Source organism: Zeugodacus cucurbitae, chromosome 3 (genome assembly GCF_028554725.1).
Source record: "Zeugodacus cucurbitae isolate PBARC_wt_2022May chromosome 3, idZeuCucr1.2, whole genome shotgun sequence".
Classification (NCBI taxonomy): Eukaryota; Metazoa; Arthropoda; class Insecta; order Diptera; family Tephritidae; genus Zeugodacus; species Zeugodacus cucurbitae.
This window is the reverse complement of record NC_071668.1, coordinates 56363014-56386818: the sequence shown is the minus strand read 5'-3', so window position 1 is coordinate 56386818 and position 23805 is coordinate 56363014. Positions and strand designations below refer to the sequence as shown.

The 23805-nt window shown below is 36.3% G+C and overlaps 2 non-coding genes and 36 pseudogenes across 2 annotated transcripts; all 38 read left to right on the top strand.

The window, feature by feature from the left end:
- The first annotated feature begins 498 nt into the window (after positions 1-498).
- Positions 499-625, top strand: LOC128921199 (5S ribosomal RNA; annotated as a pseudogene).
- Positions 626-1127: 502 nt separating this feature from the next.
- Positions 1128-1254, top strand: LOC128921198 (5S ribosomal RNA; annotated as a pseudogene).
- A 475-nt stretch (positions 1255-1729) lies between these two features.
- On the top strand, positions 1730-1856 carry LOC128921197 (5S ribosomal RNA; annotated as a pseudogene).
- A 501-nt stretch (positions 1857-2357) lies between these two features.
- Positions 2358-2484, top strand: LOC128920680 (5S ribosomal RNA; annotated as a pseudogene).
- Positions 2485-2986: 502 nt separating this feature from the next.
- LOC128921196 (5S ribosomal RNA) lies at positions 2987-3113 on the top strand (annotated as a pseudogene).
- Positions 3114-3615: 502 nt separating this feature from the next.
- Positions 3616-3742, top strand: LOC128921195 (5S ribosomal RNA; annotated as a pseudogene).
- Positions 3743-4244: 502 nt separating this feature from the next.
- Positions 4245-4371, top strand: LOC128921194 (5S ribosomal RNA; annotated as a pseudogene).
- Positions 4372-4843: 472 nt separating this feature from the next.
- Positions 4844-4970, top strand: LOC128921192 (5S ribosomal RNA; annotated as a pseudogene).
- A 504-nt stretch (positions 4971-5474) lies between these two features.
- Positions 5475-5601, top strand: LOC128921191 (5S ribosomal RNA; annotated as a pseudogene).
- A 475-nt stretch (positions 5602-6076) lies between these two features.
- LOC128921190 (5S ribosomal RNA) lies at positions 6077-6203 on the top strand (annotated as a pseudogene).
- A 501-nt stretch (positions 6204-6704) lies between these two features.
- Positions 6705-6831, top strand: LOC128920737 (5S ribosomal RNA; annotated as a pseudogene).
- A 501-nt stretch (positions 6832-7332) lies between these two features.
- Positions 7333-7459, top strand: LOC128920748 (5S ribosomal RNA; annotated as a pseudogene).
- Positions 7460-7962: 503 nt separating this feature from the next.
- Positions 7963-8089, top strand: LOC128921189 (5S ribosomal RNA; annotated as a pseudogene).
- A 504-nt stretch (positions 8090-8593) lies between these two features.
- Positions 8594-8720, top strand: LOC128921188 (5S ribosomal RNA; annotated as a pseudogene).
- Positions 8721-9196: 476 nt separating this feature from the next.
- LOC128921187 (5S ribosomal RNA) lies at positions 9197-9323 on the top strand (annotated as a pseudogene).
- A 503-nt stretch (positions 9324-9826) lies between these two features.
- LOC128921186 (5S ribosomal RNA) lies at positions 9827-9953 on the top strand (annotated as a pseudogene).
- A 502-nt stretch (positions 9954-10455) lies between these two features.
- LOC128920766 (5S ribosomal RNA) lies at positions 10456-10574 on the top strand. The gene has a single exon (XR_008470685.1). It is a non-coding gene; the product is annotated as a 5S ribosomal RNA (ribosomal RNA).
- Positions 10575-11075: 501 nt separating this feature from the next.
- Positions 11076-11202, top strand: LOC128921185 (5S ribosomal RNA; annotated as a pseudogene).
- A 476-nt stretch (positions 11203-11678) lies between these two features.
- Positions 11679-11805, top strand: LOC128921184 (5S ribosomal RNA; annotated as a pseudogene).
- A 502-nt stretch (positions 11806-12307) lies between these two features.
- LOC128921183 (5S ribosomal RNA) lies at positions 12308-12434 on the top strand (annotated as a pseudogene).
- Positions 12435-12937: 503 nt separating this feature from the next.
- Positions 12938-13064, top strand: LOC128921181 (5S ribosomal RNA; annotated as a pseudogene).
- Positions 13065-13565: 501 nt separating this feature from the next.
- On the top strand, positions 13566-13692 carry LOC128921180 (5S ribosomal RNA; annotated as a pseudogene).
- A 502-nt stretch (positions 13693-14194) lies between these two features.
- Positions 14195-14321, top strand: LOC128921179 (5S ribosomal RNA; annotated as a pseudogene).
- Positions 14322-14815: 494 nt separating this feature from the next.
- On the top strand, positions 14816-14942 carry LOC128921178 (5S ribosomal RNA; annotated as a pseudogene).
- Positions 14943-15445: 503 nt separating this feature from the next.
- Positions 15446-15572, top strand: LOC128921177 (5S ribosomal RNA; annotated as a pseudogene).
- A 502-nt stretch (positions 15573-16074) lies between these two features.
- Positions 16075-16201, top strand: LOC128921176 (5S ribosomal RNA; annotated as a pseudogene).
- Positions 16202-16695: 494 nt separating this feature from the next.
- Positions 16696-16814, top strand: LOC128920677 (5S ribosomal RNA). Its single transcript, XR_008470675.1, has one exon. It is a non-coding gene; the product is annotated as a 5S ribosomal RNA (ribosomal RNA).
- A 502-nt stretch (positions 16815-17316) lies between these two features.
- LOC128921175 (5S ribosomal RNA) lies at positions 17317-17443 on the top strand (annotated as a pseudogene).
- Positions 17444-17945: 502 nt separating this feature from the next.
- LOC128921174 (5S ribosomal RNA) lies at positions 17946-18072 on the top strand (annotated as a pseudogene).
- A 502-nt stretch (positions 18073-18574) lies between these two features.
- On the top strand, positions 18575-18701 carry LOC128921173 (5S ribosomal RNA; annotated as a pseudogene).
- A 475-nt stretch (positions 18702-19176) lies between these two features.
- On the top strand, positions 19177-19303 carry LOC128921172 (5S ribosomal RNA; annotated as a pseudogene).
- Positions 19304-19805: 502 nt separating this feature from the next.
- On the top strand, positions 19806-19932 carry LOC128921170 (5S ribosomal RNA; annotated as a pseudogene).
- Positions 19933-20435: 503 nt separating this feature from the next.
- Positions 20436-20562, top strand: LOC128921169 (5S ribosomal RNA; annotated as a pseudogene).
- A 494-nt stretch (positions 20563-21056) lies between these two features.
- On the top strand, positions 21057-21183 carry LOC128921168 (5S ribosomal RNA; annotated as a pseudogene).
- Positions 21184-21684: 501 nt separating this feature from the next.
- LOC128921167 (5S ribosomal RNA) lies at positions 21685-21811 on the top strand (annotated as a pseudogene).
- Positions 21812-22314: 503 nt separating this feature from the next.
- On the top strand, positions 22315-22441 carry LOC128921166 (5S ribosomal RNA; annotated as a pseudogene).
- Positions 22442-22942: 501 nt separating this feature from the next.
- LOC128921165 (5S ribosomal RNA) lies at positions 22943-23069 on the top strand (annotated as a pseudogene).
- Positions 23070-23545: 476 nt separating this feature from the next.
- LOC128921164 (5S ribosomal RNA) lies at positions 23546-23672 on the top strand (annotated as a pseudogene).
- The last annotated feature ends 133 nt before the right edge of the window (positions 23673-23805 follow it).

Here is a 23805-nt window from a genome sequence, read left to right as displayed (position 1 = left end):
AACTTTTTTTTACCTTTTTGTAAAAGTTTTTAAATACTTTCCTAGTTGTTGTTGTTTTTTTATTTTTTTTTTCAGAAAGTCTCATTTTTTTTTTTTGGGCAGTATACACAACATTGCACAAGTATCGGAATACGAAGGTAGATAGTAAGCAAAAAAAAGTATCTAAGTATCTAAAATAAGCCAGTACATTAGAGTGTTAAATAGTATCTACTACGTTTTGTGAGTCACTATGCGCGGTATTATGAGAAATAGGATTAGATATTGTATCTGCAAACTTGCAGATACATTTAAAAGATAATATCAATTAAAGAAATACATATATTTTAAATGCGAAATAGCGAAATAAGAGCTTAACTGTTGAACAGCTGATGGCTGTGATGAAGAGACTGTGCAAATTTGCCTCCGGATAAAAACTGAAATTTTACTCCGGCTATAGTCCCAAACTCACTTACGTGAAAGAGTAGTTTACTCATATAACGAATTCTAGGAAATCCATATGCCAACGACCATACCACGCTGAATACATCGGTTCTCGTCCGATCACCGAAATTAAGCAGCGTCGGGATAGCGGGCGCGGTTAGTACTTAGATGGGGGACCGCTTGGGAACACCGCGTGTTGTTGGCTCCCAACAACTTTTTTACCTTTTTGTCAAAGTTTTTAAATACTTTCCTAGTTGTTGTTGTTTTTTTATTTTTTTTTTTCAGAAAGTCTCATATTTTTTTTTGGGCAGTATACACAACATTGCACAAGTATCGGAATACGAAGGTAGATAGTAAGCAAAAAAAAGTATCTAAGTATCTAAAATAAGCCAGTACATTAGAGTGTTAAATAGTATCTACTACGTTTTGTGAGTCACTATGCGCGGTATTATGAGAAATAGGATTAGATATTGTATCTGCAAACTTGCAGATACATTTAAAAGATAATATCAATTAAAGAAATACATATATTTTAAATGCGAAATAGCGAAATAAGAGCTTAACTGTTGAACAGCTGATGGCTGTGATGAAGAGACTGTGCAAATTTGCCTCCGGATAAAAACTGAAATTTTACTCCTGCTATAGTCCCAAACTCACTTACGTGAAAGAGTAGTTTACTCATATAACGAATTCTAGGAAATCCATATGCCAACGACCATACCACGCTGAATACATCGGTTCTCGTCCGATCACCGAAATTAAGCAGCGTCGGGATAGCGGGCGCGGTTAGTACTTAGATGGGGGACCGCTTGGGAACACCGCGTGTTGTTGGCTCCCAACAACTTTTTTACCTTTTTGTCAAAGTTTTTAAATACTTTCCTAGTTGTTGTTGTTTTTTATTTTTTTTTTTTTCAGAAAGTCTCATTGCACAAGTATCGGAATACGAAGGTAGATAGTAAGCCAAAAAAAGCATCTAAGTATCTAAAATAAGCCAGTACATTAGAGTGTTAAATAGTATCTACTACGTTTTGTGAGTCACTATGCGCGGTATTATGAGAAATAGGATTAGATATTGTATCTGCAAACTTGCAGATACATTTAAAAGATAATATCAATTAAAGAAATACATATATTTTAAATGCGAAATAGCGAAATAAGAGCTTAACTGTTGAACAGCTGATGGCTGTGATGAAGAGACTGTGCAAATTTGCCTCCGGATAAAAACTGAAATTTTACTCCGGCTATAGTCCCAATCTCACTTACGTGAAAGAGTAGTTTACTCATATAACGAATTCTAGGAAATCCATATGCCAACGACCATACCACGCTGAATACATCGGTTCTCGTCCGATCACCGAAATTAAGCAGCGTCGGGATAGCGGGCGCGGTTAGTACTTAGATGGGGGACCGCTTGGGAACACCGCGTGTTGTTGGCTCCCAACAACTTTTTTACCTTTTTGTCAAAGTTTTTAAATACTTTCCTAGTTGTTGTTGTTTTTTTATTTTTTTTTTTCAGAAAGTCTCATTTTTTTTTTGGGCAGTATACACAACATTGCACAAGTATCGGAATACGAAGGTAGATAGTAAGCAAAAAAAAGTATCTAAGTATCTAAAATAAGCCAGTACATTAGAGTGTTAAATAGTATCTACTACGTTTTGTGAGTCACTATGCGCGGTATTATGAGAAATAGGATTAGATATTGTATCTGCAAACTTGCAGATACATTTAAAAGATAATATCAATTAAAGAAATACATATATTTTAAATGCGAAATAGCGAAATAAGAGCTTAACTGTTGAACAGCTGATGGCTGTGATGAAGAGACTGTGCAAATTTGCCTCCGGATAAAAACTGAAATTTTACTCCGGCTATAGTCCCAATCTCACTTACGTGAAAGAGTAGTTTACTCATATAACGAATTCTAGGAAATCCATATGCCAACGATCATACCACGCTGAATACATCGGTTCTCGTCCGATCACCGAAATTAAGCAGCGTCGGGATAGCGGGCGCGGTTAGTACTTAGATGGGGGACCGCTTGGGAACACCGCGTGTTGTTGGCTCCCAACAACTTTTTTTACCTTTTTGTAAAAGTTTTTAAATACTTTCCTAGTTGTTGTTGTTTTTTTATTTTTTTTTTCAGAAAGTCTCATTTTTTTTTTTGGGCAGTATACACAACATTGCACAAGTATCGGAATACGAAGGTAGATAGTAAGCAAAAAAAAGTATCTAAGTATCTAAAATAAGCCAGTACATTAGAGTGTTAAATAGTATCTACTACGTTTTGTGAGTCACTATGCGCGGTATTATGAGAAATAGGATTAGATATTGTATCTGCAAACTTGCAGATACATTTAAAAGATAATATCAATTAAAGAAATACATATATTTTAAATGCGAAATAGCGAAATAAGAGCTTAACTGTTGAACAGCTGATGGCTGTGATGAAGAGACTGTGCAAATTTGCCTCCGGATAAAAACTGAAATTTTACTCCGGCTATAGTCCCAAACTCACTTACGTGAAAGAGTAGTTTACTCATATAACGAATTCTAGGAAATCCATATGCCAACGACCATACCACGCTGAATACATCGGTTCTCGTCCGATCACCGAAATTAAGCAGCGTCGGGATAGCGGGCGCGGTTAGTACTTAGATGGGGGACCGCTTGGGAACACCGCGTGTTGTTGGCTCCCAACAACTTTTTTACCTTTTTGTCAAAGTTTTTAAATACTTTCCTAGTTGTTGTTGTTTTTTTATTTTTTTTTTTCAGAAAGTCTCATATTTTTTTTTGGGCAGTATACACAACATTGCACAAGTATCGGAATACGAAGGTAGATAGTAAGCAAAAAAAAGTATCTAAGTATCTAAAATAAGCCAGTACATTAGAGTGTTAAATAGTATCTACTACGTTTTGTGAGTCACTATGCGCGGTATTATGAGAAATAGGATTAGATATTGTATCTGCAAACTTGCAGATACATTTAAAAGATAATATCAATTAAAGAAATACATATATTTTAAATGCGAAATAGCGAAATAAGAGCTTAACTGTTGAACAGCTGATGGCTGTGATGAAGAGACTGTGCAAATTTGCCTCCGGATAAAAACTGAAATTTTACTCCGGCTATAGTCCCAATCTCACTTACGTGAAAGAGTAGTTTACTCATATAACGAATTCTAGGAAATCCATATGCCAACGACCATACCACGCTGAATACATCGGTTCTCGTCCGATCACCGAAATTAAGCAGCGTCGGGATAGCGGGCGCGGTTAGTACTTAGATGGGGGACCGCTTGGGAACACCGCGTGTTGTTGGCTCCCAACAACTTTTTTTACCTTTTGTCAAAGTTTTTAAATACTTTCCTAGTTGTTGTTGTTTTTTATTTTTTTTTTTTTTCAGAAAGTCTCATTTTTTTTGGGCAGTATACTCAACATTGCACAAGTATCGGAATACGAAGGTAGATAGTAAGCAAAAAAAAGCATCTAAGTATCTAAAATAAGCCAGTACATTAGAGTGTTATATAGTATCTACTACGTTTTGTGAGTCACTTATGCGCGGTATTATGGGAAATAGGATTAGATATTGTATCTGCAAACTTGCAGATACATTTAAAAGATAATATCAATTAAAGAAATACATATATTTTAAATGCGAAATAGCGAAATAAGAGCTTAACTGTTGAACAGCTGATGGCTGTGATGAAGAGACTGTGCAAATTTGCCTCCGGATAAAAACTGAAATTTTACTCCGGCTATAGTCCCAAACTCACTTACGTGAAAGAGTAGTTTACTCATATAACGAATTCTTGGAAATCCATATGCCAACGACCATACCACGCTGAATACATCGGTTCTCGTCCGATCACCGAAATTAAGCAGCGTCGGGATAGCGGGCGCGGTTAGTACTTAGATGGGGGACCGCTTGGGAACACCGCGTGTTGTTGGCTCCCAACAACTTTTTTACCTTTTTGTCAAAGTTTTTAAATACTTTCCTAGTTGTTGTTGTTTTTTATTTTTTTTTTCAGAAAGTCTCATTGCACAAGTATCGGAATACGAAGGTAGATAGTAAGCCAAAAAAAGCATCTAAGTATCTAAAATAAGCCAGTACATTAGAGTGTTAAATAGTATCTACTACGTTTTGTGAGTCACTATGCGCGGTATTATGAGAAATAGGATTAGATATTGTATCTGCAAACTTGCAGATACATTTAAAAGATAATATCAATTAAAGAAATACATATATTTTAAATGCGAAATAGCGAAATAAGAGCTTAACTGTTGAACAGCTGATGGCTGTGATGAAGAGACTGTGCAAATTTGCCTCCGGATAAAAACTGAAATTTTACTCCGGCTATAGTCCCAATCTCACTTACGTGAAAGAGTAGTTTACTCATATAACGAATTCTAGGAAATCCATATGCCAACGACCATACCACGCTGAATACATCGGTTCTCGTCCGATCACCGAAATTAAGCAGCGTCGGGATAGCGGGCGCGGTTAGTACTTAGATGGGGGACCGCTTGGGAACACCGCGTGTTGTTGGCTCCCAACAACTTTTTTACCTTTTTGTCAAAGTTTTTAAATACTTTCCTAGTTGTTGTTGTTTTTTTATTTTTTTTTTTTTCAGAAAGTCTCATTTTTTTTTTGGGCAGTATACACAACATTGCACAAGTATCGGAATACGAAGGTAGATAGTAAGCAAAAAAAAGTATCTAAGTATCTAAAATAAGCCAGTACATTAGAGTGTTATATAGTATCTACTACGTTTTGTGAGTCACTTATGCGCGGTATTATGGGAAATAGGATTAGATATTGTATCTGCAAACTTGCAGATACATTTAAAAGATAATATCAATTAAAGAAATACATATATTTTAAATGCGAAATAGCGAAATAAGAGCTTAACTGTTGAACAGCTGATGGCTGTGATGAAGAGACTGTGCAAATTTGCCTCCGGATAAAAACTGAAATTTTACTCCGGCTATAGTCCCAAACTCACTTACGTGAAAGAGTAGTTTACTCATATAACGAATTCTAGGAAATCCATATGCCAACGACCATACCACGCTGAATACATCGGTTCTCGTCCGATCACCGAAATTAAGCAGCGTCGGGATAGCGGGCGCGGTTAGTACTTAGATGGGGGACCGCTTGGGAACACCGCGTGTTGTTGGCTCCCAACAACTTTTTTACCTTTTTGTCAAAGTTTTTAAATACTTTCCTAGTTGTTGTTGTTTTTTATTTTTTTTTTTTTCAGAAAGTCTCATTGCACAAGTATCGGAATACGAAGGTAGATAGTAAGCCAAAAAAAGCATCTAAGTATCTAAAATAAGCCAGTACATTAGAGTGTTAAATAGTATCTACTACGTTTTGTGAGTCACTATGCGCGGTATTATGAGAAATAGGATTAGATATTGTATCTGCAAACTTGCAGATACATTTAAAAGATAATATCAATTAAAGAAATACATATATTTTAAATGCGAAATAGCGAAATAAGAGCTTAACTGTTGAACAGCTGATGGCTGTGATGAAGAGACTGTGCAAATTTGCCTCCGGATAAAAACTGAAATTTTACTCCGGCTATAGTCCCAATCTCACTTACGTGAAAGAGTAGTTTACTCATATAACGAATTCTAGGAAATCCATATGCCAACGACCATACCACGCTGAATACATCGGTTCTCGTCCGATCACCGAAATTAAGCAGCGTCGGGATAGCGGGCGCGGTTAGTACTTAGATGGGGGACCGCTTGGGAACACCGCGTGTTGTTGGCTCCCAACAACTTTTTTACCTTTTTGTCAAAGTTTTTAAATACTTTCCTAGTTGTTGTTGTTTTTTATTTTTTTTTTTTTTCAGAAAGTCTCTTTTTTTTTTGGGCAGTATACACAACATTGCACAAGTATCGGAATATGAAGGTAGATAGTAAGCAAAAAAAGTATCTAAGTATCTAAAATAAGCCAGTACATTAGAGTGTTAAATAGTATCTACTACGTTTTGTGAGTCACTATGCGCGGTATTATGAGAAATAGGATTAGATATTGTATCTGCAAACTTGCAGATACATTTAAAAGATAATATCAATTAAAGAAATACATATATTTTAAATGCGAAATAGCGAAATAAGAGCTTAACTGTTGAACAGCTGATGGCTGTGATGAAGAGACTGTGCAAATTTGCCTCCGGATAAAAACTGAAATTTTACTCCGGCTATAGTCCCAATCTCACTTACGTGAAAGAGTAGTTTACTCATATAACGAATTCTAGGAAATCCATATGCCAACGACCATACCACGCTAAATACATCGGTTCTCGTCCGATCACCGAAATTAAGCAGCGTCGGGATAGCGGGCGCGGTTAGTACTTAGATGGGGGACCGCTTGGGAACACCGCGTGTTGTTGGCTCCCAACAACTTTTTTACCTTTTTGTCAAAGTTTTTAAATACTTTCCTAGTTGTTGTGGTTTTTTATTTTTTTTTTTTTTCAGAAAGTCTCTTTTTTTTTTGGGCAGTATACACAACATTGCACAAGTATCGGAATATGAAGGTAGATAGTAAGCAAAAAAAGTATCTAAGTATCTAAAATAAGCCAGTACATTAGAGTGTTAAATAGTATCTACTACGTTTTGTGAGTCACTATGCGCGGTATTATGAGAAATAGGATTAGATATTGTATCTGCAAACTTGCAGATACATTTAAAAGATAATATCAATTAAAGAAATACATATATTTTAAATGCGAAATAGCGAAATAAGAGCTTAACTGTTGAACAGCTGATGGCTGTGATGAAGAGACTGTGCAAATTTGCCTCCGGATAAAAACTGAAATTTTACTCCGGCTATAGTCCCAATCTCACTTACGTGAAAGAGTAGTTTACTCATATAACGAATTCTAGGAAATCCATATGCCAACGACCATACCACGCTGAATACATCGGTTCTCGTCCGATCACCGAAATTAAGCAGCCTCGGGATAGCGGGCGCGGTTAGTACTTAGATGGGGGACCGCTTGGGAACACCGCGTGTTGTTGGCTCCCAACAACTTTTTTTACCTTTTTGTAAAAGTTTTTAAATACTTTCCTAGTTGTTGTTGTTTTTTTATTTTTTTTTTTTCAGAAAGTCTCATTTTTTTTTTGGGCAGTATACACAACATTGCACAAGTATCGGAATACGAAGGTAGATAGTAAGCAAAAAAAAGTATCTAAGTATCTAAAATAAGCCAGTACATTAGAGTGTTAAATAGTATCTACTACGTTTTGTGAGTCACTATGCGCGGTATTATGAGAAATAGGATTAGATATTGTATCTGCAAACTTGCAGATACATTTAAAAGATAATATCAATTAAAGAAATACATATATTTTAAATGCGAAATAGCGAAATAAGAGCTTAACTGTTGAACAGCTGATGGCTGTGATGAAGAGACTGTGCAAATTTGCCTCCGGATAAAAACTGAAATTTTACTCCGGCTATAGTCCCAAACTCACTTACGTGAAAGAGTAGTTTACTCATATAACGAATTCTAGGAAATCCATATGCCAACGACCATACCACGCTGAATACATCGGTTCTCGTCCGATCACCGAAATTAAGCAGCGTCGGGATAGCGGGCGCGGTTAGTACTTAGATGGGGGACCGCTTGGGAACACCGCGTGTTGTTGGCTCCCAACAACTTTTTTACCTTTTTGTCAAAGTTTTTAAATACTTTCCTAGTTGTTGTTGTTTTTTTATTTTTTTTTTTTCAGAAAGTCTCATATTTTTTTTTTGGGCAGTATACACAACATTGCACAAGTATCGGAATACGAAGGTAGATAGTAAGCAAAAAAAAGTATCTAAGTATCTAAAATAAGCCAGTACATTAGAGTGTTAAATAGTATCTACTACGTTTTGTGAGTCACTATGCGCGGTATTATGAGAAATAGGATTAGATATTGTATCTGCAAACTTGCAGATACATTTAAAAGATAATATCAATTAAAGAAATACATATATTTTAAATGCGAAATAGCGAAATAAGAGCTTAACTGTTGAACAGCTGATGGCTGTGATGAAGAGACTGTGCAAATTTGCCTCCGGATAAAAACTGAAATTTTACTCCGGCTATAGTCCCAAACTCACTTACGTGAAAGAGTAGTTTACTCATATAACGAATTCTAGGAAATCCATATGCCAACGACCATACCACGCTGAATACATCGGTTCTCGTCCGATCACCGAAATTAAGCAGCGTCGGGATAGCGGGCGCGGTTAGTACTTAGATGGGGGACCGCTTGGGAACACCGCGTGTTGTTGGCTCCCAACAACTTTTTTACCTTTTTGTCAAAGTTTTTAAATACTTTCCTAGTTGTTGTTGTTTTTTATTTTTTTTTTTTTTCAGAAAGTCTCATTGCACAAGTATCGGAATACGAAGGTAGATAGTAAGCCAAAAAAAGCATCTAAGTATCTAAAATAAGCCAGTACATTAGAGTGTTAAATAGTATCTACTACGTTTTGTGAGTCACTATGCGCGGTATTATGAGAAATAGGATTAGATATTGTATCTGCAAACTTGCAGATACATTTAAAAGATAATATCAATTAAAGAAATACATATATTTTAAATGCGAAATAGCGAAATAAGAGCTTAACTGTTGAACAGCTGATGGCTGTGATGAAGAGACTGTGCAAATTTGCCTCCGGATAAAAACTGAAATTTTACTCCGGCTATAGTCCCAATCTCACTTACGTGAAAGAGTAGTTTACTCATATAACGAATTCTAGGAAATCCATATGCCAACGACCATACCACGCTGAATACATCGGTTCTCGTCCGATCACCGAAATTAAGCAGCGTCGGGATAGCGGGCGCGGTTAGTACTTAGATGGGGGACCGCTTGGGAACACCGCGTGTTGTTGGCTCCCAACAACTTTTTTTACCTTTTTGTAAAAGTTTTTAAATACTTTCCTAGTTGTTGTTGTTTTTTTATTTTTTTTTTTCAGAAAGTCTCATTTTTTTTTTTGGGCAGTATACACAACATTGCACAAGTATCGGAATACGAAGGTAGATAGTAAGCAAAAAAAAGTATCTAAGTATCTAAAATAAGCCAGTACATTAGAGTGTTAAATAGTATCTACTATGTTTTGTGAGTCACTATGCGCGGTATTATGAGAAATAGGATTAGATATTGTATCTGCAAACTTGCAGATACATTTAAAAGATAATATCAATTAAAGAAATACATATATTTTAAATGCGAAATAGCGAAATAAGAGCTTAACTGTTGAACAGCTGATGGCTGTGATGAAGAGACTGTGCAAATTTGCCTCCGGATAAAAACTGAAATTTTACTCCGGCTATAGTCCCAAACTCACTTACGTGAAAGAGTAGTTTACTCATATAACGAATTCTAGGAAATCCATATGCCAACGACCATACCACGCTGAATACATCGGTTCTCGTCCGATCACCGAAATTAAGCAGCGTCGGGATAGCGGGCGCGGTTAGTACTTAGATGGGGGACCGCTTGGGAACACCGCGTGTTGTTGGCTCCCAACAACTTTTTTACCTTTTTGTCAAAGTTTTTAAATACTTTCCTAGTTGTTGTTGTTTTTTTATTTTTTTTTTTCAGAAAGTCTCATATTTTTTTTTGGGCAGTATACACAACATTGCACAAGTATCGGAATACGAAGGTAGATAGTAAGCAAAAAAAAGTATCTAAGTATCTAAAATAAGCCAGTACATTAGAGTGTTAAATAGTATCTACTACGTTTTGTGAGTCACTATGCGCGGTATTATGAGAAATAGGATTAGATATTGTATCTGCAAACTTGCAGATACATTTAAAAGATAATATCAATTAAAGAAATACATATATTTTAAATGCGAAATAGCGAAATAAGAGCTTAACTGTTGAACAGCTGATGACTGTGATGAAGAGACTGTGCAAATTTGCCTCCGGATAAAAACTGAAATTTTACTCCGGCTATAGTCTCAATCTCACTTACGTGAAAGAGTAGTTTACTCATATAACGAATTCTAGGAAATCCATATGCCAACGACCATACCACGCTGAATACATCGGTTCTCGTCCGATCACCGAAATTAAGCAGCGTCGGGCGCGGTTGGTACTTAGAAGGGGGACCGCTTGGGAACACCGCGTGTTGTTGGCTCCCAACAACTTTTTTTACCTTTTGTCAAAGTTTTTAAATACTTTCCTAGTTGTTGTTGTTTTTTATTTTTTTTTTTTTCAGAAAGTCTCATTTTTTTTGGGCAGTATACTCAACATTGCACAAGTATCGGAATACGAAGGTAGATAGTAAGCAAAAAAAAGCATCTAAGTATCTAAAATAAGCCAGTACATTAGAGTGTTATATAGTATCTACTACGTTTTGTGAGTCACTTATGCGCGGTATTATGGGAAATAGGATTAGATATTGTATCTGCAAACTTGCAGATACATTTAAAAGATAATATCAATTAAAGAAATACATATATTTTAAATGCGAAATAGCGAAATAAGAGCTTAACTGTTGAACAGCTGATGGCTGTGATGAAGAGACTGTGCAAATTTGCCTCCGGATAAAAACTGAAATTTTACTCCGGCTATAGTCCCAAACTCACTTACGTGAAAGAGTAGTTTACTCATATAACGAATTCTAGGAAATCCATATGCCAACGACCATACCACGCTGAATACATCGGTTCTCGTCCGATCACCGAAATTAAGCAGCGTCGGGATAGCGGGCGCGGTTAGTACTTAGATGGGGGACCGCTTGGGAACACCGCGTGTTGTTGGCTCCCAACAACTTTTTTACCTTTTTGTCAAAGTTTTTAAATACTTTCCTAGTTGTTGTTGTTTTTTATTTTTTTTTTTTTTCAGAAAGTCTCATTGCACAAGTATCGGAATACGAAGGTAGATAGTAAGCCAAAAAAAGCATCTAAGTATCTAAAATAAGCCAGTACATTAGAGTGTTAAATAGTATCTACTACGTTTTGTGAGTCACTATGCGCGGTATTATGAGAAATAGGATTAGATATTGTATCTGCAAACTTGCAGATACATTTAAAAGATAATATCAATTAAAGAAATACATATATTTTAAATGCGAAATAGCGAAATAAGAGCTTAACTGTTGAACAGCTGATGGCTGTGATGAAGAGACTGTGCAAATTTGCCTCCGGATAAAAACTGAAATTTTACTCCGGCTATAGTCCCAATCTCACTTACGTGAAAGAGTAGTTTACTCATATAACGAATTCTAGGAAATCCATATGCCAACGACCATACCACGCTGAATACATCGGTTCTCGTCCGATCACCGAAATTAAGCAGCGTCGGGATAGCGGGCGCGGTTAGTACTTAGATGGGGGACCGCTTGGGAACACCGCGTGTTGTTGGCTCCCAACAACTTTTTTACCTTTTTGTCAAAGTTTTTAAATACTTTCCTAGTTGTTGTTGTTTTTTATTTTTTTTTTTTTCAGAAAGTCTCTTTTTTTTTTTGGGCAGTATACACAACATTGCACAAGTATCGGAATACGAAGGTAGATAGTAAGCAAAAAAAAGTATCTAAGTATCTAAAATAAGCCAGTACATTAGAGTGTTAAATAGTATCTACTACGTTTTGTGAGTCACTATGCGCGGTATTATGAGAAATAGGATTAGATATTGTATCTGCAAACTTGCAGATACATTTAAAAGATAATATCAATTAAAGAAATACATATATTTTAAATGCGAAATAGCGAAATAAGAGCTTAACTGTTGAACAGCTGATGGCTGTGATGAAGAGACTGTGCAAATTTGCCTCCGGATGAAAACTGAAATTTTACTCCGGCTATAGTCCCAAACTCACTTACGTGAAAGAGTAGTTTACTCATATAACGAATTCTAGGAAATCCATATGCCAACGACCATACCACGCTGAATACATCGGTTCTCGTCCGATCACCGAAATTAAGCAGCGTCGGGATAGCGGGCGCGGTTAGTACTTAGATGGGGGACCGCTTGGGAACACCGCGTGTTGTTGGCTCCCAACAATTTTTTTACCTTTTTGTCAAAGTTTTTAAATACTTTCCTAGTTGTTGTTGTTTTTTTATTTTTTTTTTTTCAGAAAGTCTCATATTTTTTTTTGGGCAGTATACACAACATTGCACAAGTATCGGAATACGAAGGTAGATAGTAAGCAAAAAAAAGTATCTAAGTATCTAAAATAAGCCAGTACATTAGAGTGTTAAATAGTATCTACTACGTTTTGTGAGTCACTATGCGCGGTATTATGAGAAATAGGATTAGATATTGTATCTGCAAACTTGCAGATACATTTAAAAGATAATATCAATTACAGAAATACATATATTTTAAATGCGAAATAGCGAAATAAGAGCTTAACTGTTGAACAGCTGATGGCTGTGATGAAGAGACTGTGCAAATTTGCCTCCGGATAAAAACTGAAATTTTACTCCGGCTATAGTCCCAATCTCACTTACGTGAAAGAGTAGTTTACTCATATAACGAATTCTAGGAAATCCATATGCCAACGACCATACCACGCTGAATACATCGGTTCTCGTCCGATCACCGAAATTAAGCAGCGTCGGGATAGCGGGCGCGGTTAGTACTTAGATGGGGGACCGCTTGGGAACACCGCGTGTTGTTGGCTCCCAACAACTTTTTTACCTTTTTGTCAAAGTTTTTAAATACTTTCCTAGTTGTTGTTGTTTTTTATTTTTTTTTTTTCAGAAAGTCTCTTTTTTTTTTTGGGCAGTATACACAACATTGCACAAGTATCGGAATACGAAGGTAGATAGTAAGCAAAAAAAAGTATCTAAGTATCTAAAATAAGCCAGTACATTAGAGTGTTAAATAGTATCTACTACGTTTTGTGAGTCACTATGCGCGGTATTATGAGAAATAGGATTAGATATTGTATCTGCAAACTTGCAGATACATTTAAAAGATAATATCAATTAAAGAAATACATATATTTTAAATGCGAAATAGCGAAATAAGAGCTTAACTGTTGAACAGCTGATGGCTGTGATGAAGAGACTGTGCAAATTTGCCTCCGGATGAAAACTGAAATTTTACTCCGGCTATAGTCCCAAACTCACTTACGTGAAAGAGTAGTTTACTCATATAACGAATTCTAGGAAATCCATATGCCAACGACCATACCACGCTGAATACATCGGTTCTCGTCCGATCACCGAAATTAAGCAGCGTCGGGATAGCGGGCGCGGTTAGTACTTAGATGGGGGACCGCTTGGGAACACCGCGTGTTGTTGGCTCCCAACAATTTTTTTACCTTTTTGTCAAAGTTTTTAAATACTTTCCTAGTTGTTGTTGTTTTTTTATTTTTTTTTTTCAGAAAGTCTCATATTTTTTTTTGGGCAGTATACACAACATTGCACAAGTATCGGAATACGAAGGTAGATAGTAAGCAAAAAAAAGTATCTAAGTATCTAAAATAAGCCAGTACATTAGAGTGTTAAATAGTATCTACTACGTTTTGTGAGTCACTATGCGCGGTATTATGAGAAATAGGATTAGATATTGTATCTGCAAACTTGCAGATACATTTAAAAGATAATATCAATTAAAGAAATACATATATTTTAAATGCGAAATAGCGAAATAAGAGCTTAACTGTTGAACAGCTGATGGCTGTGATGAAGAGACTGTGCAAATTTGCCTCCGGATAAAAACTGAAATTTTACTCCGGCTATAGTCCCAAACTCACTTACGTGAAAGAGTAGTTTACTCATATAACGAATTCTAGGAAATCCATATGCCAACGACCATACCACGCTGAATACATCGGTTCTCGTCCGATCACCGAAATTAAGCAGCGTCGGGATAGCGGGCGCGGTTAGTACTTAGATGGGGGACCGCTTGGGAACACCGCGTGTTGTTGGCTCCCAACAACTTTTTTACCTTTTTGTCAAAGTTTTTAAATACTTTCCTAGTTGTTGTTGTTTTTTTATTTTTTTTTTTCAGAAAGTCTCATATTTTTTTTTGGGCAGTATACACAACATTGCACAAGTATCGGAATACGAAGGTAGATAGTAAGCAAAAAAAAGTATCTAAAATAAGCCAGTACATTAGAGTGTTAAATAGTATCTACTACGTTTTGTGAGTCACTATGCGCGGTATTATGAGAAATAGGATTAGATATTGTATCTGCAAACTTGCAGATACATTTAAAAGATAATATCAATTAAAGAAATACATATATTTTAAATGCGAAATAGCGAAATAAGAGCTTAACTGTTGAACAGCTGATGGCTGTGATGAAGAGACTGTGCAAATTTGCCTCCGGATAAAAACTGAAATTTTACTCCGGCTATAGTCCCAATCTCACTTACGTGAAAGAGTAGTTTACTCATATAACGAATTCTAGGAAATCCATATGCCAACGACCATACCACGCTGAATACATCGGTTCTCGTCCGATCACCGAAATTAAGCAGCGTCGGGATAGCGGGCGCGGTTAGTACTTAGATGGGGGACCGCTTGGGAACACCGCGTGTTGTTGGCTCCCAACAACTTTTTTACCTTTTTGTCAAAGTTTTTAAATACTTTCCTAGTTGTTGTTGTTTTTTATTTTTTTTTTTTTTCAGAAAGTCTCTTTTTTTTTTTGGGCAGTATACACAACATTGCACAAGTATCGGAATACGAAGGTAGATAGTAAGCAAAAAAAAGTATCTAAGTATCTAAAATAAGCCAGTACATTAGAGTGTTAAATAGTATCTACTACGTTTTGTGAGTCACTATGCGCGGTATTATGAGAAATAGGATTAGATATTGTATCTGCAAACTTGCAGATACATTTAAAAGATAATATCAATTAAAGAAATACATATATTTTAAATGCGAAATAGCGAAATAAGAGCTTAACTGTTGAACAGCTGATGGCTGTGATGAAGAGACTGTGCAAATTTGCCTCCGGATGAAAACTGAAATTTTACTCCGGCTATAGTCCCAAACTCACTTACGTGAAAGAGTAGTTTACTCATATAACGAATTCTAGGAAATCCATATGCCAACGACCATACCACGCTGAATACATCGGTTCTCGTCCGATCACCGAAATTAAGCAGCGTCGGGATAGCGGGCGCGGTTAGTACTTAGATGGGGGACCGCTTGGGAACACCGCGTGTTGTTGGCTCCCAACAATTTTTTTACCTTTTTGTCAAAGTTTTTAAATACTTTCCTAGTTGTTGTTGTTTTTTTATTTTTTTTTTTCAGAAAGTCTCATATTTTTTTTTGGGCAGTATACACAACATTGCACAAGTATCGGAATACGAAGGTAGATAGTAAGCAAAAAAAAGTATCTAAGTATCTAAAATAAGCCAGTACATTAGAGTGTTAAATAGTATCTACTACGTTTTGTGAGTCACTATGCGCGGTATTATGAGAAATAGGATTAGATATTGTATCTGCAAACTTGCAGATACATTTAAAAGATAATATCAATTAAAGAAATACATATATTTTAAATGCGAAATAGCGAAATAAGAGCTTAACTGTTGAACAGCTGATGGCTGTGATGAAGAGACTGTGCAAATTTGCCTCCGGATAAAAACTGAAATTTTACTCCGGCTATAGTCCCAAACTCACTTACGTGAAAGAGTAGTTTACTCATATAACGAATTCTAGGAAATCCATATGCCAACGACCATACCACGCTGAATACATCGGTTCTCGTCCGATCACCGAAATTAAGCAGCGTCGGGATAGCGGGCGCGGTTAGTACTTAGATGGGGGACCGCTTGGGAACACCGCGTGTTGTTGGCTCCCAACAACTTTTTTACCTTTTTGTCAAAGTTTTTAAATACTTTCCTAGTTGTTGTTGTTTTTTTATTTTTTTTTTTCAGAAAGTCTCATATTTTTTTTTGGGCAGTATACACAACATTGCACAAGTATCGGAATACGAAGGTAGATAGTAAGCAAAAAAAAGTATCTAAAATAAGCCAGTACATTAGAGTGTTAAATAGTATCTACTACGTTTTGTGAGTCACTATGCGCGGTATTATGAGAAATAGGATTAGATATTGTATCTGCAAACTTGCAGATACATTTAAAAGATAATATCAATTAAAGAAATACATATATTTTAAATGCGAAATAGCGAAATAAGAGCTTAACTGTTGAACAGCTGATGGCTGTGATGAAGAGACTGTGCAAATTTGCCTCCGGATAAAAACTGAAATTTTACTCCGGCTATAGTCCCAATCTCACTTACGTGAAAGAGTAGTTTACTCATATAACGAATTCTAGGAAATCCATATGCCAACGACCATACCACGCTGAATACATCGGTTCTCGTCCGATCACCGAAATTAAGCAGCGTCGGGCGCGGTTGGTACTTAGATGGGGGACCGCTTGGGAACACCGCGTGTTGTTGGCTCCCAACAACTTTTTTACCTTTTTGTCAAAGTTTTTAAATACTTTCCTAGTTGTTGTTGTTTTTTATTTTTTTTTTTTTTCAGAAAGTCTCTTTTTTTTTTGGGCAGTATACACAACATTGCACAAGTATCGGAATACGAAGGTAGATAGTAAGCAAAAAAAAGTATCTAAGTATCTAAAATAAGCCAGTACATTAGAGTGTTAAATAGTATCTACTACGTTTTGTGAGTCACTATGCGCGGTATTATGAGAAATAGGATTAGATATTGTATCTGCAAACTTGCAGATACATTTAAAAGATAATATCAATTAAAGAAATACATATATTTTAAATGCGAAATAGCGAAATAAGAGCTTAACTGTTGAACAGCTGATGGCTGTGATGAAGAGACTGTGCAAATTTGCCTCCGGATGAAAACTGAAATTTTACTCCGGCTATAGTCCCAAACTCACTTACGTGAAAGAGTAGTTTACTCATATAACGAATTCTAGGAAATCCATATGCCAACGACCATACCACGCTGAATACATCGGTTCTCGTCCGATCACCGAAATTAAGCAGCGTCGGGATAGCGGGCGCGGTTAGTACTTAGATGGGGGACCGCTTGGGAACACCGCGTGTTGTTGGCTCCCAACAACTTTTTTACCTTTTTGTCAAAGTTTTTAAATACTTTCCTAGTTGTTGTTGTTTTTTTATTTTTTTTTTTCAGAAAGTCTCATATTTTTTTTTGGGCAGTATACACAACATTGCACAAGTATCGGAATACGAAGGTAGATAGTAAGCAAAAAAAAGTATCTAAGTATCTAAAATAAGCCAGTACATTAGAGTGTTAAATAGTATCTACTACGTTTTGTGAGTCACTATGCGCGGTATTATGAGAAATAGGATTAGATATTGTATCTGCAAACTTGCAGATACATTTAAAAGATAATATCAATTAAAGAAATACATATATTTTAAATGCGAAATAGCGAAATAAGAGCTTAACTGTTGAACAGCTGATGGCTGTGATGAAGAGACTGTGCAAATTTGCCTCCGGATAAAAACTGAAATTTTACTCCGGCTATAGTCCCAAACTCACTTACGTGAAAGAGTAGTTTACTCATATAACGAATTCTAGGAAATCCATATGCCAACGACCATACCACGCTGAATACATCGGTTCTCGTCCGATCACCGAAATTAAGCAGCGTCGGGATAGCGGGCGCGGTTAGTACTTAGATGGGGGACCGCTTGGGAACACCGCGTGTTGTTGGCTCCCAACAACTTTTTTTACCTTTTGTCAAAGTTTTTAAATACTTTCCTAGTTGTTGTTGTTTTTTATTTTTTTTTTTTTTCAGAAAGTCTCATTTTTTTTGGGCAGTATACTCAACATTGCACAAGTATCGGAATACGAAGGTAGATAGTAAGCAAAAAAAAGCATCTAAGTATCTAAAATAAGCCAGTACATTAGAGTGTTATATAGTATCTACTACGTTTTGTGAGTCACTTATGCGCGGTATTATGGGAAATAGGATTAGATATTGTATCTGCAAACTTGCAGATACATTTAAAAGATAATATCAATTAAAGAAATACATATATTTTAAATGCGAAATAGCGAAATAAGAGCTTAACTGTTGAACAGCTGATGGCTGTGATGAAGAGACTGTGCAAATTTGCCTCCGGATAAAAACTGAAATTTTACTCCGGCTATAGTCCCAAACTCACTTACGTGAAAGAGTAGTTTACTCATATAACGAATTCTAGGAAATCCATATGCCAACGACCATACCACGCTGAATACATCGGTTCTCGTCCGATCACCGAAATTAAGCAGCGTCGGGATAGCGGGCGCGGTTAGTACTTAGATGGGGGACCGCTTGGGAACACCGCGTGTTGTTGGCTCCCAACAACTTTTTTACCTTTTTGTCAAAGTTTTTAAATACTTTCCTAGTTGTTGTTGTTTTTTATTTTTTTTTTTTTCAGAAAGTCTCATTGCACAAGTATCGGAATACGAAGGTAGATAGTAAGCCAAAAAAAGCATCTAAGTATCTAAAATAAGCCAGTACATTAGAGTGTTAAATAGTATCTACTACGTTTTGTGAGTCACTATGCGCGGTATTATGAGAAATAGGATTAGATATTGTATCTGCAAACTTGCAGATACATTTAAAAGATAATATCAATTAAAGAAATACATATATTTTAAATGCGAAATAGCGAAATAAGAGCTTAACTGTTGAACAGCTGATGGCTGTGATGAAGAGACTGTGCAAATTTGCCTCCGGATAAAAACTGAAATTTTACTCCGGCTATAGTCCCAATCTCACTTACGTGAAAGAGTAGTTTACTCATATAACGAATTCTAGGAAATCCATATGCCAACGACCATACCACGCTGAATACATCGGTTCTCGTCCGATCACCGAAATTAAGCAGCGTCGGGATAGCGGGCGCGGTTAGTACTTAGATGGGGGACCGCTTGGGAACACCGCGTGTTGTTGGCTCCCAACAACTTTTTTACCTTTTTGTCAAAGTTTTTAAATACTTTCCTAGTTGTTGTTGTTTTTTATTTTTTTTTTTTTTCAGAAAGTCTCTTTTTTTTTTTGGGCAGTATACACAACATTGCACAAGTATCGGAATACGAAGGTAGATAGTAAGCAAAAAAAATTTCTAAGTATCTAAAATAAGCCAGTACATTAGAGTGTTAAATAGTATCTACTACGTTTTGTGAGTCACTATGCGCGGTATTATGAGAAATAGGATTAGATATTGTATCTGCAAACTTGCAGATACATTTAAAAGATAATATCAATTAAAGAAATACATATATTTTAAATGCGAAATAGCGAAATAAGAGCTTAACTGTTGAACAGCTGATGGCTGTGATGAAGAGACTGTGCAAATTTGCCTCCGGATGAAAACTGAAATTTTACTCCGGCTATAGTCCCAAACTCACTTACGTGAAAGAGTAGTTTACTCATATAACGAATTCTAGGAAATCCATATGCCAACGACCATACCACGCTGAATACATCGGTTCTCGTCCGATCACCGAAATTAAGCAGCGTCGGGATAGCGGGCGCGGTTAGTACTTAGATGGGGGACCGCTTGGGAACACCGCGTGTTGTTGGCTCCCAACAACTTTTTTACCTTTTTGTCAAAGTTTTTAAATACTTTCCTAGTTGTTGTTGTTTTTTTATTTTTTTTTTTTCAGAAAGTCTCATATTTTTTTTTGGGCAGTATACACAACATTGCACAAGTATCGGAATACGAAGGTAGATAGTAAGCAAAAAAAAGTATCTAAGTATCTAAAATAAGCCAGTACATTAGAGTGTTAAATAGTATCTACTACGTTTTGTGAGTCACTATGCGCGGTATTATGAGAAATAGGATTAGATATTGTATCTGCAAACTTGCAGATACATTTAAAAGATAATATCAATTAAAGAAATACATATATTTTAAATGCGAAATAGCGAAATAAGAGCTTAATTGTTGAACAGCTGATGGCTGTGATGAAGAGACTGTGCAAATTTGCCTCCGGATAAAAACTGAAATTTTACTCCGGCTATAGTCCCAAACTCACTTACGTGAAAGAGTAGTTTACTCATATAACGAATTCTAGGAAATCCATATGCCAACGACCATACCACGCTGAATACATCGGTTCTCGTCCGATCACCGAAATTAAGCAGCGTCGGGATAGCGGGCGCGGTTAGTACTTAGATGGGGGACCGCTTGGGAACACCGCGTGTTGTTGGCTCCCAACAACTTTTTTACCTTTTTGTCAAAGTTTTTAAATACTTTCCTAGTTGTTGTTGTTTTTTTATTTTTTTTTTTCAGAAAGTCTCATATTTTTTTTTGGGCAGTATACACAACATTGCACAAGTATCGGAATACGAAGGTAGATAGTAAGCAAAAAAAAGTATCTAAAATAAGCCAGTACATTAGAGTGTTAAATAGTATCTACTACGTTTTGTGAGTCACTATGCGCGGTATTATGAGAAATAGGATTAGATATTGTATCTGCAAACTTGCAGATACATTTAAAAGATAATATCAATTAAAGAAATACATATATTTTAAATGCGAAATAGCGAAATAAGAGCTTAACTGTTGAACAGCTGATGGCTGTGATGAAGAGACTGTGCAAATTTGCCTCCGGATAAAAACTGAAATTTTACTCCGGCTATAGTCCCAATCTCACTTACGTGAAAGAGTAGTTTACTCATATAACGAATTCTAGGAAATCCATATGCCAACGACCATACCACGCTGAATACATCGGTTCTCGTCCGATCACCGAAATTAAGCAGCGTCGGGATAGCGGGCGCGGTTAGTACTTAGATGGGGGACCGCTTGGGAACACCGCGTGTTGTTGGCTCCCAACAACTTTTTTACCTTTTTGTCAAAGTTTTTAAATACTTTCCTAGTTGTTGTTGTTTTTTATTTTTTTTTTTTTCAGAAAGTCTCTTTTTTTTTTGGGCAGTATACACAACATTGCACAAGTATCGGAATACGAAGGTAGATAGTAAGCAAAAAAAAGTATCTAAGTATCTAAAATTAGCCAGTACATTAGAGTGTTAAATAGTATCTACTACGTTTTGTGAGTCACTATGCGCGGTATTATGAGAAATAGGATTAGATATTGTATCTGCAAACTTGCAGATACATTTAAAAGATAATATCAATTAAAGAAATACATATATTTTAAATGCGAAATAGCGAAATAAGAGCTTAACTGTTGAACAGCTGATGGCTGTGATGAAGAGACTGTGCAAATTTGCCTCCGGATGAAAACTGAAATTTTACTCCGGCTATAGTCCCAAACTCACTTACGTGAAAGAGTAGTTTACTCATATAACGAATTCTAGGAAATCCATATGCCAACGACCATACCACGCTGAATACATCGGTTCTCGTCCGATCACCGAAATTAAGCAGCGTCGGGATAGCGGGCGCGGTTAGTACTTAGATGGGGGACCGCTTGGGAACACCGCGTGTTGTTGGCTCCCAACAACTTTTTTACCTTTTTGTCAAAGTTTTTAAATACTTTCCTAGTTGTTGTTGTTTTTTTATTTTTTTTTTTTCAGAAAGTCTCATATTTTTTTTTGGGCAGTATACACAACATTGCACAAGTATCGGAATACGAAGGTAGATAGTAAGCAAAAAAAAGTATCTAAGTATCTAAAATAAGCCAGTACATTAGAGTGTTAAATAGTATCTACTACGTTTTGTGAGTCACTATGCGCGGTATTATGAGAAATAGGATTAGATATTGTATCTGCAAACTTGCAGATACATTTAAAAGATAATATCAATTAAAGAAATACATATATTTTAAATGCGAAATAGCGAAATAAGAGCTTAACTGTTGAACAGCTGATGGCTGTGATGAAGAGACTGTGCAAATTTGCCTCCGGATAAAAACTGAAATTTTACTCCGGCTATAGTCCCAATCTCACTTACGTGAAAGAGTAGTTTACTCATATAACGAATTCTAGGAAATCCATATGCCAACGACCATACCACGCTGAATACATCGGTTCTCGTCCGATCACCGAAATTAAGCAGCGTCGGGATAGCGGGCGCGGTTAGTACTTAGATGGGGGACCGCTTGGGAACACCGCGTGTTGTTGGCTCCCAACAACTTTTTTTACCTTTTGTCAAAGTTTTTAAATACTTTCCTAGTTGTTGTTGTTTTTTATTTTTTTTTTTTTCAGAAAGTCTCATTTTTTTTGGGCAGTATACTCAACATTGCACAAGTATCGGAATACGAAGGTAGATAGTAAGCAAAAAAAAGCATCTAAGTATCTAAAATAAGCCAGTACATTAGAGTGTTATATAGTATCTACTACGTTTTGTGAGTCACTTATGCGCGGTATTATGGGAAATAGGATTAGATATTGTATCTGCAAACTTGCAGATACATTTAAAAGATAATATCAATTAAAGAAATACATATATTTTAAATGCGAAATAGCGAAATAAGAGCTTAACTGTTGAACAGCTGATGGCTGTGATGAAGAGACTGTGCAAATTTGCCTCCGGATAAAAACTGAAATTTTACTCCGGCTATAGTCCCAAACTCACTTACGTGAAAGAGTAGTTTACTCATATAACGAATTCTAGGAAATCCATATGCCAACGACCATACCACGCTGAATACATCGGTTCTCGTCCGATCACCGAAATTAAGCAGCGTCGGGATAGCGGGCGCGGTTAGTACTTAGATGGGGGACCGCTTGGGAACACCGCGTGTTGTTGGCTCCCAACAACTTTTTTACCTTTTTGTCAAAGTTTTTAAATACTTTCCTAGTTGTTGTTGTTTTTTATTTTTTTTTTTTTTCAGAAAGTCTCATTGCACAAGTATCGGAATACGAAGGTAGATAGTAAGCCAAAAAAAGCATCTAAGTATCTAAAATAAGCCAGTACATTAGAGTGTTAAATAGTATCTACTACGTTTTGTGAGTCACTATGCGCGGTATTATGAGAAATAGGATTAGATATTGTATCTGCAAACTTGCAGATACATTTAAAAGATAATATCAATTAAAGAAATACATATATTTTAAATGCGAAATAGCGAAATAAGAGCTTAACTGTTGAACAGCTGATGGCTGTGATGAAGAGACTGTGCAAATTTGCCTCCGGATAAAAACTGAAATTTTACTCCGGCTATAGTCCCAATCTCACTTACGTGAAAGAGTAGTTTACTCATATAACGAATTCTAGGAAATCCATATGCCAACGACCATACCACGCTGAATACATCGGTTCTCGTCCGATCACCGAAATTAAGCAGCGTCGGGATAGCGGGCGCGGTTAGTACTTAGATGGGGGACCGCTTGGGAACACCGCGTGTTGTTGGCTCCCAACAACTTTTTTACCTTTTTGTCAAAGTTTTTAAATACTTTCCTAGTTGTTGTTGTTTTTTATTTTTTTTTTTTCAGAAAGTCTCTTTTTTTTTTGGGCAGTATACACAACATTGCACAAGTATCGGAAT